This window comes from Prionailurus viverrinus, chromosome D4, assembly GCF_022837055.1.
Source record: "Prionailurus viverrinus isolate Anna chromosome D4, UM_Priviv_1.0, whole genome shotgun sequence".
In the NCBI taxonomy this organism is placed as follows: domain Eukaryota; kingdom Metazoa; phylum Chordata; class Mammalia; order Carnivora; family Felidae; genus Prionailurus; species Prionailurus viverrinus.
Window position 1 is genome coordinate 79,293,871 of NC_062573.1, and position 13,862 is coordinate 79,307,732.

Genomic DNA, 13,862 nt, shown 5'->3' on the forward strand with positions numbered 1-13,862 from the left:
TGGGCGGCTCAGTTGGTTAAGTGTCCAACTTCAACTCAGGTCACGATCTCACAGTTCATGAGTTCACACCCAGCGTCGGGCTCTATACTGACAACTCAGAGCCTAGAGCCTGCTTTGATTCTGTGTCTCCCTCTCTCTCTGCCCCTTCCCCACTCGTGCTCTCTCTCTCAAAACTAAACATTAAAAAAAAAACTTTGGTGCAGAGCAACCAGGGGGACAGAGCAACTCAATGAAAGTCTAACATTGATGCTGTCAGAGACTTTTGCAGAACTTTTCAATTTACATTCCATAGGAATGTAAAAGAATGTAATAGAAAGGAAAGAGAGGGTTTCCCAAGGTCAAGTATCTGGGAAATGCTAAGTTAAAGTTTAGCTTAGCTGGTTTCTTTACTGCAGAATTCCAAAGCCTTTAATGTGAGCCATGGTAAGTCTTCTAAAGGAAGAAATTATAAGCAATGTTTCCAAACATATTTGAGCAGAGAAACTTCACTTTCCTCCACCCCCATGCTGAGCATTACATGAAATGAATATCCTGTAGAACATATTTTGGACATTATCTAAGGCAAATCGGTCTTTGTCCTGCTTCCGTGTTGTTCCAGAGAGAAGAACAACAGCATTTAAAGCGTGAGAGTTACAGTGATAGGAAGTGGAACTCAAAGAAGTCAAACAAAGACTTGGCAACTATGAGAGTCATCTGAAGACAGACTCGCCTGCCTAGGGAAGCAGTGGCTCTAAACCCCAAGACTGAAAGCGTCCAATCAGAGATAAATATGAGGTTTAGAAATTTTTTGTGTGTGACTACTAGTTACTTTCATTAATATTTAATAGCATGAAAAATTTAGATTCTTTCAGTTAAAGGTAGTATGATGGCTACTTTTTTTTATTTTAGAGAGAGAATATGAGTAGGAGAGAGGAGGAGAGAAGAAGGGGAAAGGGGGAGAAGGGGAGAAAGAGAGAGAAAGAGACAGAGAGAATCTTAAACAGGCTCCATGCTTAGTGCAGAGATCTATGCAGGGCTTGATTCCACTGCCCTGGGATCATAATCTGAGCCAAAATCAAGTCAGGCACTCAACCAACTGAGCCACACAGGTACCCCTATAATGGGTCATCTTATGTGTTGACTTGGCTGGTTATGGTGCCCAGTTGTTTGGTCCAACACTAGCCTAAACATTTTGCACATGTGATTAACATTTATAATCAGTAGACTTTAAGTGAAACAGATCTGTCTCCACCCTGTGGGTGGGTCCCAGCCAATCAGACTCCCTCAGTTTCCCTCTCAATCTCTCTCTATTCACACTCAAACACACATGCACACAGATAGTCTTGGTCTGTTTGGAGAGCCTTGGCAAAATACAAGTAGCTAGCAAGCATCATTTATATTTTAATCACTGTCCTGGATTTAAAATATCCCCTAAAAATTCTTCTCTAGCTGCATCCCAGTACTTGTCCCTGGCAGATCAAAGTGCTAGGTTTTCCATTTGTTCCTCTGAGGACTCTCCTAGGCAGTCAGCTGAGAGGAGAGCTCATAGTTGCATTATAGTGATAGCCAGCAGGTGACATTTCTAAAATTCCCTTTTTAAGAAGGGCCGATTTTATGGGTCACCTTGGGGTAGCCTCGTAATTTTGCAGCTGTACAATATTTGTGAAGAACTGACAGTCCCTTACAAGCCACAGTGACCCAACTTGGCAGGGCCCCAGAACCTATTTATGGCCTGAAATACAGGGGAAGAGGTTACAGGAGGTGGTTCTCCTCTGGAATTGAGTCAGACAGATGATAACACTCCAGGTCAGAGTTAACACAGAGTTTCATTTACTGCATCAAGTTCTCTGAATGATTTCCAGGGAGCCTAATGGGAGCCTAAGTAAACCACTACAGATCTTGTGGGGATATCCAATACTCATTTAGGGAAAAACAAAATAAAAACAAAAAAAACAAACCAACAAACAAAAGAAAAGAACTGGAGAAGGTCAACCAGAAAGAAGACTTTAAAATAGGAGGGGTACCTGGATGGCTCAGTCAGTTGAGTGTCTGATTTCGGCTCAGGTCACGATCTCACGCCTCATGAGATCGAGCCCCACGTTGGCTCTGTGCTGACAGCTCAGAGCCTGGAGCCTGCTTCGGAGTCTGTGTCTCCCTCTCTCTGCCCCTCCCCTGCTCATGCTCTCTGAGTCTCTCTCTCTCTAAAGTAAATAAACATTTAAAATTTTTTTAAAGAAAATAGGAGAAATAAATAAGGAAGAGACTACATGTAGTCCAGTGACTGTGGGGATCCAGAGCCAGAACCACCACCCTCCCATGTCAGGCGCCCTGTTCAAGTATTTGTCCCAAGCCTTCTCACACTGTAGCAATGACCATCCGTAACTAGTTCCTCGAGGACAGATTCCTGTACCAATCATTCTTCTACCTCCTGTACCTAGTTCAATGCCTGGTACATAGCAGGAACTTAGAAAATGTTCGCTGAGTAAATGAACGCATAGAGGCATACAAAGCACTTGGCATCCATGTAGCTAGCGTATCTAGGCAGCACTATTTCTCACCTGACCATTGGGCATAACAAGCCCATCGTGACCCAGAGCCTGAGAATATTTCTTTCGAAACGTGCCCTGATAAATATGTGCAGATGTGAGTTCTCAAAATCTTTAGGGCTGGAGTCTTCCAACTGTGTATGTATATTTGTACTATTTCACAAGGGTTGCCATAATAATGCACCATGGCAGGGCGGGGTGGGGGGCACGGGGTGCTTCAACAATACAAAGGCATATCCTCACAGTCCTGGTAGCTAGAAATCTGAGATCAAAGTGTCAACAGGGTGCATTTCTTCTGAGGCCCCTTTTTGGCTTCTAGATGGCTGTACTGCCCTGTGTCTACACATGGTCTTCCCCTCTGTGCCTGCCAGTGAGCTCATCTTCTTTTATAAGGACACCAGTCATATTGGATTAGGGCCTGGCCCAATGACCTCATTTAACTTAATTACCTTTTTAAAGCACCCCACCTCTAAACATAGTAACATTCTGAGACACTAGAGGTCAAGACTTCAACATAGGGATTTGATTGGGGTAGGGGGACACAAATATACACACACATAACATATATGCATCATATATATGCAAGTATTTTCATCGTTTCAAGGTCAAGAAGGGAAGGTCTTCATAAGTATTCTATGTCAATATCACCTCTCTCACCGAATAGACCCCCTCACTACGTGTGATGGGAGCGGAACTAGAAGCTATATTTTTTGTCTCTCTCCTCTAACTGGTAATGAAGTCACCTTCTAATTCATCGATTTCTTTTTCATTTATCTCAAGTTGTTATTTCTCCTTTCAGAATCCTTGAAAGCTGAACACAAGAGTCTAGCTGTGGCCCACAGAGAAGCCACTAGATCCTGAGCTCCTTGAGAAATGACTGGAACGTGTATCTGTATGTTGCCAGCATATAACACATTACCTGGGATTTAGTACATGTTCTAAAAATACATGGTTAAAATAATGCATACAGGAAAAAGAACCTCATGCTAGGTTCCTGTTTTCAAGTTCCAGAATAATATTGGCCCCGTAAGCAATATTCCCATATGCTGACTCATGTTGAGCCCATTGTACCCTTAAACTTTTTAAAACCACATTTAGGTACAACCACTTACTTCCTGGAGTTTAACAGACTTGTGTGTGCAGCCATCTACATTAAAACAGGAGCTAACAGTCTTCAGAAACATACTTCTGCATAAACAAAAACCAAATGGCATCACCTGTGACACAGTCAGCATTGCTGACTCAGGCACCAACCCCACTGATACATAAACCAGCAGCGATGCATGGTGCCCTCTTGACTTCCATCACTGCTGAGGCAGCGTATTCAAGAGGCACATACCTGGCAGGGTCAGCTTGATTCGTGATCTGGCCTTTGCCCTGGCCCAAGTGGCACCGTCCAGAGGAAAATGTGGGTACTCGGCTATTCTTCAGGGCCCTCCTCGTCTAATACCAACCAGCCATTCCTCTGATGGCCCGTAATCCATCAATAAAAGGCCCTGTTGCTAAAAATCTAACATCTAACATACCATATCTTGGACCCGTGGCTGGCTCTTTGACTCAGATCCCTGAATGAATCATTCTGATCTGGTTAACTTCCTGTCTTGCAGCTGTGGACCCAGACTCCATGCACTCTAGTTCCTGTTATGACCTGCTTCTCTATCGACGATGGGGTGAGGACATCAGTAATGGCCACTTGACCCAAAGACTAATCAAGTTTTCTCCCTGTTAATTCAGAACACAGTGGTCAAGAAAACAGAAAACTAAACCCCATAATCTCCAGATTCAGACTGAAAGGTCTTATTTTTTTTGAAGTTTATTTATTTATTTTGAGAGAGAGCATGAGAGAGCACACATGAGCAGAGGAGAGACAGAGAGAGGAGGGGGAGAGAGAGAGAATCCCAAGCAGGTTCTGCACTGGCAGCACAGAGCCTGATGCAGGACTCGAACTCACAGACTGTGAGATCATGACTTGAGCCGAAAGCCAAAGTCCAACATGCAACCGGCTGAGCCACCCAGGTGCCCCTGAGATTGAAGGGCCTTGAATGACAGATATGTGGATGGGTCACAGCTTAGCTCCTTAAGAAATGGCATTCATCTTCTACAAAAGCAGTGATAATGGGGCGCCTGGGTGGCTCGGTCAGTTGGGCGTCCGACTTCGGCTCTGGTCATGATCTTGCGGTCCGTGAGTTCGAGCCCCGCGTCGGGCTCTGTGCTGACAGCTCAGAGCCTGGAGCCTGTTTCAGATTCTGTGTCTCCCTCTCCCTCTGCCCCTCCTCTGTTCATGCTCTCTGTCTCAAAAATAAATAAACGTTTAAAAACAAAACAAAAAACAAAACAAAACAAAAAAAACAAAAGCAGCGATAATGTAGTAATTCTGCCCTAGCACTGAACATCAATGCCAAGTCCTGGAATGTCACCACCCAGCACTCAACTAACAGTGCCACATGGTTTCCCATCACCAAATGGAGTTAAAAGTATGATATGACAGGGATGCCTGGGTGGCTCAGTTGGTTGAACGTCCAACTTCAGCTCAGGTCAGGATCTCATGGTTCTTGAGTTCTGGCCCCGCATCGGATTCTCTGCTGTCACCACAGAGCCTGTTCAGATCCTCTGTCCCTCTCTCTCTCTGCCCCTCCCCCACTCATACTCTCTCAAAAATAAATAAAACATTAAAAAAAAAAAAGTATGGTACCATGAACACTGCACCAAGGGTCATAAAGGCCCAAATTCAAAACTCAGCCCCATAGTGACCACATTCTTTAAGCAAGGTACCAAGCTTGCGTTGCAGTTTATTTACATCAGAACACCCGTATGTAACAACATCAGAATTACCAGTACTGTAAGGATCCCCTAAGAATCATTCTGTCCAGTAGTCAACAAATACTGAGTGGGGCCACACTAGCTACCCAGCATCATTCTAGGATCTTAGGATATAACTGTAGGCAAGCCCTGGAGGGGCTCATATTTTATTGCGGGGCGAGACAGCCAAAAAAAATTAACACTCATATACATGAGTAGGGCAAGGAGACACAACTAGTAATACACTTCCGGAGCCTCTTATTTCAGACAAGGTGGTCAGGCAGGGCTTTTCCAGTGCAAAGACATACGTACAGAGCTCGGGATGGAGTATGAGACTGAGACATGCACATAGTAGAGGGAACAGCTGGTGCAGGAGCCCTGAGGCAGGACGAGGATGTTGGAAGTAGCATACAGAGGCCAGTGTAGATGAAGCAGAATGAGCAAGGGGAAGATGGTAGAAAAGGAGGTCAAAAAGGTGGCTTTTTATCACGTAGGGCCTTGCAGGACAGGGATAGGAGTATGTCTGCGTTCTGAGAATCACTGCTGTATTGAAAAAGACCAGTAGATGAGACTGGAATCGGGGAGAATGGTCTGGAGATCATGGTAGTGCGTAGGTGACTAAGAGTAGAGACCTGGGCTAGAGTGATAGGGGTGGAGGATACATTTTTGAGGTGGAGCCATTGGGATTTGCTAACAGGTTAGATGTAGACATGAGATTAAGTAGGTGGTACACGGTATTATTCAGTCATGTTGATTTGGGAATACTACAGGGCGGCATCCTCCTCAAGAACACAGATCAGAACGAAAAAGATTACACCCAGGCATAAACTCTAAAATCAAGGCAGAATCCTTCATAACCAAGATCTGCTGTGTCACCTTAACAAGACAATCCAGTACCACTGCCAGCAAGATGAGACCAGACTTCAAAACTTTTCATATGGCCAAAGAAGGGATGTGGCAGCCAAACGGAGGTTTCTCCAACATGAAGACATATATAAAAAGAAAATTATGGAGTCAGAAGCTGCCTGTGTCTTTATAAACACCATCCAGAGAATGGGGAGCATTTGCCAAGGGATGTTAATTATTATGTTCCCATTGGCCAAGCCAGCTCTACTGTAGGGATTGATGTAAGAAACTATAGCCAAATGACTTCGAGTATCCTGGGCTTTTGGCAAGATAAGCCTCATTGTGGTGATGAAGGTTGATTATTTGGTAAGTATGGCAGGCAGTAAGAAGGGAAATTTGGCTATTGAGTCCAGGAGGTGGCTATTAACAGGAGAGAAGGCACTAAGACAAAGGACAGACAAATCAGCAAATTATTGTTTTTTGGCTCAGGTCTAAGAACTGTGGTCAAACATAAGTCCTCTATTCTATCTAACCCCTGGTTTGCAGTATCACCTTTAAATTAAAGGACACTAAGACTTGTCATGCATGCACAGACATGCTTGGATAAGAAGGCACTGTGATAAATTTTTTTTAACCATGGTGCAAAGTAGTGGAGAACCTGATGGGTTGTTTTCAATGACTGAAATATCAATGCTAATTGTGTTAGCTCTTGCATAATTCAGTTTGAAAGGAATTTTTCCTCGGGGTGCCTGGGTGGTTCAGTCGACTGGCCATCCGACTTCAGCTCAGGTCATGAGCTCACGGTTCATGAGTTCGATCCTGCTTGGGATCCTCTGTCTCCCTCTCTCTCTGCCCCTCCCCTGCTCGCTCGCTCGCTCTCTCTCGCAAAAATAAACATTAGAAATTTTTTTTAAAAAATGGGGCGCCTGGGTGGCGCAGTCGGTTAAGCGTCCGACTTCAGCCAGGTCACGATCTCGCGGTCCGTGAGTTCGAGCCCCGCGTCGGGCTCTGGGCTGATGGCTCGGAGCCCGGAGCCTGTTTCCGATTCTGTGTCTCCCTCTCTCTCTGCCCCTCCCCCGTTCATGCTCTGTCTCTCTCTGTCCCAAAAATAAATAAACGTTGAAAAAAAAAATTTTTTAAATGAAATTCTTCCTTGACAATGGCATGCTCATGCTACTGACACCCTAGACCATACTTTTTAAAAATGTCTGTTAATATGTGAGACTTATCAGGTTTTAGAAGACAGACCATTCCATCTCCATCAAAATACCAATGGTATCTTTTACAGAACTAGAACAAAGAATCCTAAAATTTGTCTGGAACCACAAAAGATCCCAAAGAGCCAAAGCAATCTTGAGAAAGTATCACAACCCCAGATTTCAAATTATACTACCAAGCTATAGTGATCAAAATGGTATTGGCACAAAAAAACAAACACATAGAACACAATAAAGAGGCCAGGAATAAACCCATGCTCATTTGGTCAATTAATCTACAACAAAGGAGGCAAGAATATATAATGAGGAAAAGACAGTCTCTTCAACAAATGATGTTGGGACAACTGGACAGCAACATATGCAAAAAAATGAAACTGGACCACTTTCTTAGACCATGTACAAAAGCAATCTCAAAGTCAATTTTTGATTCTGTCTCCTCAGGCAAGGGCAACAAAAGAAAATATAAACAAATGGGACTGCATCAAACTAAAAAGCTTTCCCACAGCAAAGGAAACCATCAATGGAATGAAAAGGCAGCCTACTGAGTGGGAGAAGACGTTTATATATAACATATCCGATACAGGGTTACCATCCAAAATAATAAAGAACTCGTACAACTCAATAAAAAACAATCCAGTTAAAAACTAGGCAGAGGTCCTTAACAGACAATTTTTTCCCCAAAGAGAACATACAGATGGTCAACAGGCACATAAAAAGATACTCAACATTATTCATCATTAGGGAAATGAAAATCAAAACCACAGTGGGATACCACCTCACATGGGTCGGAATGACTATTACCAAAAAAGACAAGCAATTGCCAGGTCGGTGAGGATGTGGAGAAAAGGGAACCCTTGTGCACTGTTGGTGGGAATGTCAACTGGTGCAGCCACTGTGGAAACCAGTATGGAGGTTCCTTAAGTCAAAAATAAAACTATCATGTGATGCAGCAATTCCACTTCTGGGTATTTATGAAAAGCAAACAAAGAGACTGATTCGTAAAGATACATGCACCCCTATGTTCACTGCAGTATCACTTACAGGAGCCAAGATGTGTAAGTAACCTAAATGCCCATAGATTGATGAATGGATAAATAAGTTGTGTGTATGTGTGCGTGTGTATGTATATACATATATATGTGTATACGTGTATACACACACACACACACACACACACACACCGTGGAATACTACTAAGCCATAAAAAAAGAATGAAATCTTATCATTTGTAACAACATGGACAGACCTGGAGAGTATTATATTAAGTGACGTGTCAGACAGAGGAAGACACGTACCATAGGATTTCAGTCATATGTGGAATCTAAAAAACAAAACAAATGAACCAACGAAACAAAACAGAGACTCCTAGATACAGAGAACAAATTGATGGTTGCCAGAGGGGAGGTGGCTAGACAAAATAGGTAAAGAGGATTAAGAGGTAGAATCTTCCAGTTAGAAAATACAGAACACACGGGGATGTAATGTACAATACAGAGCATACAGTCAATAATAAATAATGTAAAGACTTGGTATGGTGACAGATGAAAACTAGACGGATAATCATTTCATAATATATAAATATTGAATCACTATGTTATGTATCTGAAGCTAATATAATATTATATGTCAATTATACATCAATAAAAAGCCATTTCACATTAATGGGTATTTCACATGATTGATTGCCACCTGTAGACAAGCCAATATTTAAAGTATACTGACAAAAATCATTCTAAAATAGAGTACTGTACCTTCTTTCTTCTTAAATAGAACTCTCTGAAGACCCTTCATACTTTTCTTAATGAATCAGACTCACTACTATGAACATTAGCAATCATGATGCCCTCAGGAGCCACTGACCTCCACAAAGTGACATGCTCCATAAATAAATGGTCTCTCTTAAAAATAAAATGTTGTATTAGTTTTTTCTTTGATCACTCCCCATTGAAGGCCTTATTTATACTTTCTTTGGCTGTTGCTGCTCTATGTGACTTTAGAGGGTGCTGTGGAATGAATACTGTCCCCCTACAATACATATGCTGAAATCCTAACCAACAATGTAACGCTATGAGGAAGTGGGGCCCTTGGGAGATAATTAGGTTTAGATAAGGTCATGAGGATGGAGCTCCCATGATGGAATTAGTATTCTTATAAGATACCACAAAGCTTGTGTGCTCTCGCTTGCTCACTCTCTCTTTCTCTCTCCCCTCTCTCCCCTCACACGCACATAGAGAACAAGCCATGTGAGAAGACAGGAGGCTACAAGCCAGGAAGCAGGCTCTTACCAGGAACCAAGTCAACCAACCTTGATCTTGGACTTCCAAGCCTCCAGAACTCTGAGAAATAAATGTCTGCTGTTGAAGCTCCCCAGCCTGTGGCATTTTGTTATGGCGGCTGAGCTGACTGAGCCACGGGGGGACCACATTTCCATTTTGGGTTCATTGCTTCCAATCTGCCGTGAACTGCTTGATCAATTTTTGCTTAAAATAAAAGTTTGAATGTGATCCACGGGTGCTATTTCATTTATTTTGACTGCTCTGGTATCTTCACTATTTACTTTCAAATTCCCAGTTAAATTTGGCATGCAGACGTTCAGTATTTACATTTGTTTCCAAGGCTGCTAATCGCTCAAAGTTGGTTTACCAAATTAAAAGCACAGACCGTGATTTGGTGGGTTTTGTTTCTTCATTTCAGGAAAGAAGAAGAAAGTGCTTAATTGTCCTTCTAACTGTCTGAGCTAAGAGAAGACTTTTAAAGCTCTTGAATTCAAAGAGACAAGAGTTCCTGTGAGAGGCCATGCGATCTTCTGACTTTCAGCAGTGGTGGGGGTGGGGTGGAGAGCCAAGGGAAAATGTGTATGCTAGCATTTGTTTCATCTTCAAGAATACAGTGAAGACGTTATTTTTATATGGTTGGGAGTTAGGGAATCTTGGGGGGGGGGCCAGGGAGAGCTGTTGTCATAAAGCCTCTGAAATAATAAAAATGATTAGTATGCAGTTCATGTCAAACGTATTACTACTATGGTTAGATGACAAGAGAAGCAGAAATTGTAAAAGGCTATTATTATTTTCAGAGGACATAATCTGACCTCGGACCAGTTTTCTGAGTAGTGGGAGCTAATAGTTTGCAAGGGTCCCTTGAGATGTTTTTTCCTAAGGTTTTTAGCAGACAGCTTACCAATGAGAGGCTAGGGCGCTCAAGAGAATGGGGTCAAGGAATACCCGACGAGGAGCCTGCTGAGGAGATGACATTTTAAGATTATCAGTTGCTAATAAGGCCTTGAAGAGGAAAAAAATGTGCTTTGCAAGTAATGACTTGTTATTTCATGTACATTTTCTGCCATGTGTCTAGGATGAGGGCTCCAGGATGTAAGAGAGAGGAAAGGAAGTGGAGCTTAGTTAGAAAGCAAATAAAGAGGGGCGCCTGGGTGGCGCAGTCGGTTAAGCGTCCGACTTCAGCCAGGTCACGATCTCGCGGTCCCTGAGTTCAAGCCCCGCGTCGGGCTCTGGGCTGATGGCTCAGAGCCTGGAGCCTGTTTCCGATTCTGTGTCTCCCTCTCTCTCTGCCCCTCCCCCGTTCATGCTCTGTCTCTCTCTGTCCCAAAAATAAATAAACATTGAAAAAAAAAAAAAAAAAAAAAGAAAGCAAATAAAGAGACCATTTACTTATTTCAACTTCCACCTTTGGAGCAGAGCCAAGTGCGTCATGTGGGCCATATGTAGGATGAATACAAATATTCTGTGGGCCAAGTGCCGGAATTTTAGGAGTGGCAATTGAAAAATGAAAATTAAGACAAGCAAGAAAGAAAATGATGGGATTCTCTCGTCTCTGTGATAAGCACAAGATCACATGTGGAAGCGTCTACTGTGTCCCTCAGCGAATTGTATAACCTGGTCGAGCACAGTAGCTCACACAGTAGGGCAGCTGACAGATACTCGGGCGCGAAATAGCTACATTTGTGAAACGGTTTGCTGTGCACTTTCCCCTAATTTATTCCAGCAGCCTCTTAACACGTGGCATTCTTCTTCCTAATTTACAGATGTGGAAGGCAAAACTCACCAAGTTGAATTTTTTTTTTACCTAAGATCAAATAGCCAAAGAGGATCAAAGAGAGGCTTCTAACTCAGACTTGACTCCAAATTAAACACTCCTCCCTACTCCTATGTTTTGACAATAGACACCAGAGAGGCACGGGGATCCCCAGCACTGGCTTCCAGCATGGTGTGGCAGCACAGGAAAATCAGCCACAGAGTTAACAACCCACATCCAGGTCACTGGTTTCCCAGAATACCTTCAATTTCCTACCTTATTCCAGATACCTCAGTCTAGCCAAAAGGACAGTGACATCCTCCCTTGGGAAGAGCATCTAATCACGCAACCATCATGAACCATCACTGTAAGACATGCATGTAATTGCTCAAAAGCTTTCTGGCTATCATGTATTGCTCAGTTTTCAACTGTTTGTCCGGTGGTAGCATCTGAAATAACACAGCTTGTTTGCAGGGAATGACGGGGTCATTTCTAGGGAAGCTCAAGTTTATGGACCAGCAAGACCAAATATGTAAAGTGAGGTTGAAAATGCCATCACATCATACAGTTCTGAAGGCGTTCCAATATTTAAAGATTTTTCAAAGGATGCCTAAGAATCACCCAATCACTCATACGTGACTTTAGCGTGAGTGGAAAATAATTTCAAAAGCTACTTTTCCATGACGACTTTGAACAGGATTTTTTCCCCCAGAATTTCTTATTTAAGTTCTTTGATCTGATCCGCCACCTGCAGCATTTTCTATCCTATTCCATCACACATCCTGTAGAGCCCAGCTCACCCTCCATGGAAAGGTCATGAGGGTTCCAGGGGTTTTTCCTTTCCCTGAGCTCCCGTGGCCTTCTCATGTAAGTCATTAAGGCCGACACATAACACAAGGTCATCTGTTGTTTCTTCCTATAGAGATGTCTTTTGTTCCTTGTCAAGATTATACCTTCCCTGAGGGCAAGGACTGCATTGTATATACATCATACTATAGCAACATCCACAGACAAAGTAACTGAACTGGGTCTTTAAAATAGTGGGGGTCAAGACATGGTAGGAGCTTAGAGGGTTATAGAAGGGTTGAGAAGCCAAGTAGAAGAAGGCACAAGTTAGCAACCCACTCTCTTTGGGGTCAGGGAGACCATGGGACAGTGGTGTTACCACAGCCCAGAAGCCAGGGCCTTCCGGTAAGAGCTGGAACCACACAGGAGGCACAGCTACTGTCACAGACACCAAAGGAACAAAAAGACAGGTGAGGAGACCCTGATTCCTCTGTGATCCCTAGTCTTGCCCTCCTGTTTTTCACCAGTGGCTCCTTTGGGTCCCACCTCCTTGGAAGCCAAAGAGTGAGAGAGCCTCTGCCTGTGATATAAACCAAAGAGGCAAAGGAGCAAGGAGTGAATCTGATGGTAAACAAGCATTTTGCAGAAACAGTGATCCATAAATTCCTCCTGGTAGACACAGACATCAATTAAATCCTATGTAATCATCATACATTACAATTCAATTTCCTTCAATTCTTCCTCTCTCCCTTTTCTTTCTTCCTTCCCTTCTTCCTTCCTTCCTCCCTTCCCTTCTTTTTCCTTCTCTTTCTTTGAGAGAGCATGCATGCAAGTGGGGAAAGGGCAGATGTGGGGGGAGGGGGGAGGGAAAGGGAGGAGAGAGAAAGCTGAGAAATATTTTTTTTTAATGTTTGTTTATTTTTTTGAAGGAGACAGAGACAGAGTGTGGGGGAGGGGCGGGCAGAAAGAGAGGGAGACACAGAATCCGAAGCAGACTCAAGGGTCCGAGCTGTCAGCACAGAGCCCGACGTGAGGCTCGAACCCACAAACCATGAGATCATGACCTGAGCCGAAGTCAGACGCTCAACTGACTGAGCCACTCAGGTGCCCCAAGAAATATTTTTTTAAGATGGTAAGATGGTAGAAAACATAGAAGTTTTAACATTCTTCTGGAATCCTGGAAGGAAAGGAGAGAAAAAAAATGAGGCCAAAGGAACTTTGAAGAAACAGTATCTTGAGAATTTTCCAAATTGATGAGAACCAACAAATTGTGTATTCCAGAAGCCCTCTGAATTCCAAATAGGATAAAATAAAGAAATTCCCATGTACAGGCAAATCATAGTAAAACTGCTAAAAGGCAAACAAAAAGAATATTTTTTAAGGCAGCTGTTGGAAAGCAAGCAAGCAAGAAAAAGAAAACAAATGCTTTCAAAGAAGCGATGAAACCAACATAAAACATAAAAATGAGAGCCAAGTGTCAAAGGAATGATTTCTTCAAAGCCATTGCCTTTTGGGGGAGAAACAGTTCCATGCGTCTCAGGTATGTAACTAAACCTCACCTAACTTCATCTTTCTCATTTCTGATCCCAAAGGAAGCCTGGCTGCAATGAGCAAATAAATCTACTCATCGCAAACGTTCCTATCAATAGTATATGAAAGA

General features: G+C 43.0%; 1 long non-coding RNA gene across 1 annotated transcript in view; it reads right to left on the reverse strand.

Moving 5' to 3' along the window:
* Window positions 1-7,005: 7,005 nt before the first annotated feature.
* Window positions 7,006-13,862, reverse strand: part of LOC125150124 (uncharacterized) — a 191,388-nt gene continuing 184,531 nt past the window's right edge. The window contains exon 8 of the long non-coding RNA XR_007146240.1: window positions 7,006-7,037. This is a non-coding gene — a long non-coding RNA (uncharacterized LOC125150124). The remainder of the gene's footprint in view (window positions 7,038-13,862) is intronic.